This window comes from Hordeum vulgare, chromosome 1H (assembly GCF_904849725.1).
Source record: "Hordeum vulgare subsp. vulgare chromosome 1H, MorexV3_pseudomolecules_assembly, whole genome shotgun sequence".
Lineage (NCBI taxonomy): Eukaryota > Viridiplantae > Streptophyta > Magnoliopsida > Poales > Poaceae > Hordeum > Hordeum vulgare.
The window spans coordinates 399,623,962-399,630,332 of NC_058518.1; positions in this window are offsets into that span (position 1 = coordinate 399,623,962).

A 6,371-nucleotide genomic window follows, 5' to 3' on the forward strand; every position below is an offset into this window, starting at 1 on the left:
TGCTTAATTATCTAGGAGCTTATAATGGTTTGTCTTGGATGCCAACATGAATCTTGAGATGCTTATGATGTAGTATGATAGGATGGTATCCTCCTCTGAATGATTCAAGTGGCTTGACTTGGCGCATGTTTACGCATGTAGTTGAAACAAAATCAACATAGCCTCTATGATATTCATGTTCATGGTGATTTATGTCCTACTCATGCTTGCACTCATTGTTGGTTAATCTCAATGCATTTTGATGACTGTTGTCGCTCTCTAGTTGGTCGCTTCCCAGTCTTTTGCTAGCCTTCACTTGTACTAGGCGGGAATACTGCTTGTGCATCCACTTCCATAAACCCAAAGTTGTTCCATATGAGTCCACCATACCTACCTATATGCGGTATCTACCCGCCGTTCCAAGTAAATTTGCATGTGCCATTCTCTAAACCTTCAAGAAATAATCTGTTTTGCATGCCCGAACCGCTCACGTGCTGACAGGGGGCTACCAGTATCTTCCATGCTAGGCGTGTTATCCTTGATATGTGTTTATTCACTATCATTCACAAGAAAGGGGTCGGTAATTGGAATGCCTAGTTCCATGCTCAAATCGAAAAGATAATTACAAACAAAACTCCCCCTGGATTGTTGTTGGTATGGACGGCACCCGAGTATTTGGCTAGTCGTGGAGTGTGATTGATCGGTGGTGGGGGAGTCAAAACTTTACTTTTCTGTTTGGGAACCGCCTATAGCATGTGTAGCGTGGAATATGGTGAAAACTCTTGGTCATTGCATTGACAATGAAAGCATGCCACCCAAAATTATTGTCTCTGTTTTAAAAGCTTGAGCTCTGGCACCTCTGCAAATCAATGCTTCCCTCTGCGAAGGGTCTGTCTATTTATGTTCCTGTTGAGTCATCCTCTTCTTATAAAAGCACCAATTAGAGAGCACCTGTGTCATTTTTATGCTTTGCTTTTGACTGATGTTGAGTATGACTATAACTGGATCTTCTTTGCCATGAATTACAATGTTTAGTCAGCCCTTGGTCTTTGAAGGTGCTCTGCATTTATGTTTTGCGGTCTCAGAAAGAGCTAGCGAGATACCATCTGTTCGTACTGCTTCATGATTGTTTTGATTGAAGTGTTGACGTTTGAAACTTGTCATTATTGCTCGCTAGTTGATTATGCCATTGATATGAGTTTACCGTGAGACCTAGATGTCATTTGCTTATGTGGTTTGCTTGCGATCTTGCTGAAATTCTGGATATGAGTTAGACATAGTTGCAACAACAAGATCAAACAGAGTTCATAAAAGTTTTTCTTTTGTCTCTTTCAGTTTGTCAACTGAATTGCTTGAGGACAAGCAAGGTGTTAAGCTTGGGGGAGTTGATACGTCTCCGTCGTATCTACTTTTCCAAACTCTTTTGCCTTGTTTTGGACTCAAATTTGCAAGATTTGAATGGAACTAACCCGGACTAACGTTGTTTTCAGCAGAATTGCCATGGTGTTGTTTTTGAGCAGAAATAAAAGTTCTCAGAATGACCTGGAAATTTATGGGGATTTTTTGTGGAATATATAAAAAATACTGGCGCAAGAATCAACCGGAGGGGTGGAGCTGAGAGCCCACAAGTTCACCAGGCGCGGGCCCCCCTGGCCACGCCTGGCAGGCTTGTGGGGCCCACGAAGCTCCACCGCCTCCAATACCAGCTATATTTAGTCCCTTTCGTCCGGAAAAAAATCAAGGAGAAGAGTTCATCGTGTTTTACGATACGGAGGCACCGCCACCTCCTGTTCTTCCTCTGGAGGGCAGATCTAGAGTCCGTTCTGGGCTCCGGAGAAGGGAGATCGTCGCCATCGTCATCACCAACCTTCCTTCATCGCCAATTCCATGATGCTCTTCACCGTTCGTGAGTAATCTCATCGTAGGCTTGCTGGACAGTGATGGGTTGGATGAGATCTATCATGTAATCGAGTTAGTTTTGATGAGGATTGATCCCTAGTATCCACTATGTTCTGAAATTGATGTTGCTACTACTTTGCCATGCTTAATGCTTGTCACTAGGGCCCGAGTGCCATGATTTCAGATCTGAACCTATTATGTTGTCGCCAATATATGTGTGTTCTTGATCCTATCTTGCAAGTTGTAGTCACCTACTATGTGTTATGACCCGGCAACCCCGGAGTGACAATAGGTGGAACCACTCCCGGAGATGACCATCGTATGCGGAGTTCATGTATTCACTAAGTGTTAATGCGTTGGTCCGGTTCTCTATTAAAAGGAGAACTTACTATCCCGTAGTTTCCATTAGGACCCCGCTGCCATGGTAGGAATGGACAATAGATGTCATGCAAGTTCTTTTCCCTAAGCATGTATGACTACATATGGAATATATGCCTACATTACATTGACAAACTGGAGCTAGTTACATATCTCTTCCTGTTATAACTGTTGCATGATGAATACCATCCGGTATAATCATCCATCACCGATCCAATGTCTACGAGTCTTTTACTACTGGTCCTTGCTACGTTACTTTGTCGCTACTGTTGTTATTGCTGCTGCTGTTACTTTGCTGCTACTGTTGTCACTTTGCTGCTATTGGTTACCGTTGCTACTATTGCTATCACACTACCTTGCTACTGATACTTTGCTGCAGATACTAAGTCTTTCAGGTGTGGTTGAATTGACAACTCAACTGCTAATACTTGAGAATATTCTTTGGCTTCCCCTTGTGTCGAATCGATAAATTTGGGTTGAATACTCTACCCTCGAAAACTATCGTGATCCCCCATACTTGTGGGTTATCACTCTCCATCGTTCATGAGTAATTCCATCATAGGCTTGCTGGACAGTGATGGGTTGGATGAGATCTATCATGTAATCGAGTTAGTTTTGTTAGGGTTTGATCCCTAGTATCCATTATGTTCTGAGATTGATGTTGCTATGACTTTGCTATGCTTAATGCTTGTCACTAGGGCCCGAGTGCCATGATTTCAGATCTGAACCTATTATGTTTTCATGAATATATATGTGTTATTGATCCTATCTTGCAAGTTATAGACACCTATGATGAGTTATGATCCGCATCCCCCAAGGTGACAATAACTGGGATTCTTTCCGGCGATTACCGTAGTTTGAGGAGTTCATGTATTCACTAAGTGCTAATGCTTTGGTCTAGTTCTCTATTAAAAGGAGGCCCTAATATCCCTTAGTTTCCATTAGGACCCCGCTGCCACGGGAGGGTAGGATAAAAGATGTCAGGCTAGTTATTTTCCGTAAGCACGTATGACTATATATGGAATACATGCCTACATTACATTGATGAATTGGAGCTAGTTTTGTATCACCCTATGTTATGACTTTTGCATGATGAATGCCATCCAACATAATTATCCATCACTGATCCATTGCTTACGAGCTTTCCACATATTGGCCTTTGCTAAGTTACTTTTCCGTTGCTATTGTTACAATCACTACGAAACTGCTACTGTCACATTTGTCACCATTACTGTTACTTCCATATTACTTTGCTACTAAATACTCTGCCGCAGATATTAAGTTTTTTAGGTGTGGTTGAATTGACAACTCAGCTGCAATACTTGAGAATATTCTTTGGCTCCCCTTGAGTCAAATCAATAAATTTTGGTTGAATACTCTACCCTCAAAAACTGTTGCGATCCCCTATACTTGTGGGTTATCAATATGCATCATTGGACTAATATGTTTTCCAAGTATATTTCAGAAAAATTTCAAAAGATGTTATGGCTTAAGGTTTATGTCGAGATGCCCCTGGATGCAAGAAAGGAACAATGTTGTCTCAAGCTTCAAGCTAGAAGACTCTTCATTTTATATTTGTGAGAAATCACTTTTGAGTACATAGGAAAGCCAATACTATTAAAAGGGGGTGAGGTAGTAAAATGAACCGATTGCTCAAATGCTCAAAGTTAGCCACCAAAACACTCAGTCATTTTCCCCACATATCCACTCTGTCAAGTTCCACATACACAAATTCGGTGTCACCAACATTTCCATATCAGACCCACCGAGTTTGACCTCAGAAAGAAACCCTAGCCCTTCCCACCATATCGGTGCAGCCGAAACCAAGTCAGTGCTACCGAGTATAGTGTGACCAACATTCTGTTACCAAGATACACAAAATCGGAATTTCCGTGTTTGAGTATCGGCACTACCGAGTTTGGCCATCTGACCGTTAGTCACCTTTTCGGTGCCACCGAGTTTCATATATCGGTCTCACCGAGATTCAAAAGTTCACACTTTTACTGCTAATCTGTACCACCAAGTTTTCAATTTTGGTGTCACCGAGTTTGCCCTTTTGTGTGTAACGGTTGGATTTTGGATGATGCCTATATATACCCCTTTCACCCACCTCTCATTTGTGGGAGAAGCACTCAGAACACACGCTTCATTGCCAGATCCATTTTCTGAGAGAGAACCACCCAATCATGTGTTGAGACCAAGATATTCCAATCCTATCATTTGAAACTTGATCTCTAGCCTCCCCAAACTGCTTTCCACCAAATCAACCTCTCCTACCCATGCATATTCTGTGAGAGAGTAATTTGTGTTGAGGATACTATCTTTAGAAGCACAAGAGCAAGGAGTTCATTGATCTACCACATCTATTACCTTTTGGAGGGTGGTGCCTCCTAGATTGGTTAGTTGTCGCTTGGGAGCCTCCTACTTCGTGTTTTGGAGTTGAACAAAGATGTTTGTAAGGGCAAGGAGATAGCCTACTTCGTGAAGATCTACCGTGAGTAAGGCTAGCCTCTGTGTATGGAAGCCGTGGTGGAATAAACAAGGTCGCTTCTTTGTGGACCCTTCGTGGGTGGAGCCCTCCATGGACTCTTGCAACCGTTACACTCCGTGGGTTGAAGTCTCCACTAACATGGACGTACGATAGCGCCACCTATCGGAACCATGCCAAAAATCGTCGTGTCAACCTCATGCTTTTGATCTCCCCACCTTACTCCTCTACTTTACACTTGCATGTTTTACTTTCCGCTGCTATACTATTAGAATTGCATGTGTAGTGTGTACTTGACTTGTTATAATTGACATAGCTACCTCTCAAGTAAAATTGGGAAAAAGGCAAAAAAATATCTTGTCAAGTAGTCTAATCACCCCCCTCTAGACATACATTCGATCCTACAGCCGTCCTCCTTGGTCTCGTTGTCTTCGTATTCTTCGCCATCCTCACCTCCCCGAGCCGTCTTGATGCTCGGTGTTGCTCTCCACAACAACAGGTGCACAATTCACAACCAAAACCATGCTCACCATCTTCATAAAACTTTGTCGAGTGAAAAGACAACAAGCACATGAGTCAGAGAACAGTCAAGCAATGCAAAAATCGCTCGGACAAAACAGATTCGAGATTACCTCAATCGGCGGGTTCTCCTTGGCGAAGGGGCCACCATCGTGGTCCCCCTAGGGTTGTCTCGCGCCGGGCGGACAACCATGAGCTTCGCCTACTCCAGACGCATGCTCTTGGCCTTATCGGCCTACAGGTTGATCCTCAGGTCTCACACCTCCTTCTCCACGGTGTTCTACCAAGCTCCGAGCTTGCATACACTCTGCCAACGAGAAACAAAGAGATACAAACAATGTGAGTCGGATATGAAGAAAGAAATCATTCGGTCAATTGAGTGAAACAAAAATAAATAACTCTAAGACTCCCGCCGACTGCAACAGTCAATGGAAGTCTCGGGGACTACACCCAGTGGGTGTGCTCAGTGTCCCTCACTGGAAAGGTAGATGGTCAATATGCATGTGCCACGTTGGCTACATAGGCAAGGTAGGCATGCAGTGTTGCCACAAGCTCGGGAACAGGTTCTACACCATGGCGGTCAACGTCGAGAAGATCTGGTCCATGGACCATCACCGAATCCTCTTCGACAAGTACCACTCCGGCTACTTAGGCAAGGGTGCTATGAGATACTTCCGCAAGCTTAGCAACATGTTCTACACCCCGACGGTCAACATAGAGCATATAAAGAATCTAAGACACCCGCTAACTGCCATAGTCGACGGTAGTGTCGGGGACTACACCTAGTGGGTGCGCTCAGCATGCCCCCGCTGGAACTCGAGAACAGCCACTGGGTGTGTCCCGTGCAAACCCACTCAGGACCAAAAATAAAAAGCAAACTACACTACATGCAAGTCATACTTCCCGACTGGAGTTGGTACTTACAAGGGTACTTACTCGGACGTTCTTCTTCAAAGCCTCACGTGTATCGTATGCCTCCTTCAATCGGCCGGTCATTAGCTCCACTTGGATCAGGGCTTCCTTGCTCGCGCCCACCTGATCCTCTGGACGTGGTGCAACATGAAGAGGCTGGTAGAAGCAGGGAACGATCAAGGGGCCAACAAACCAG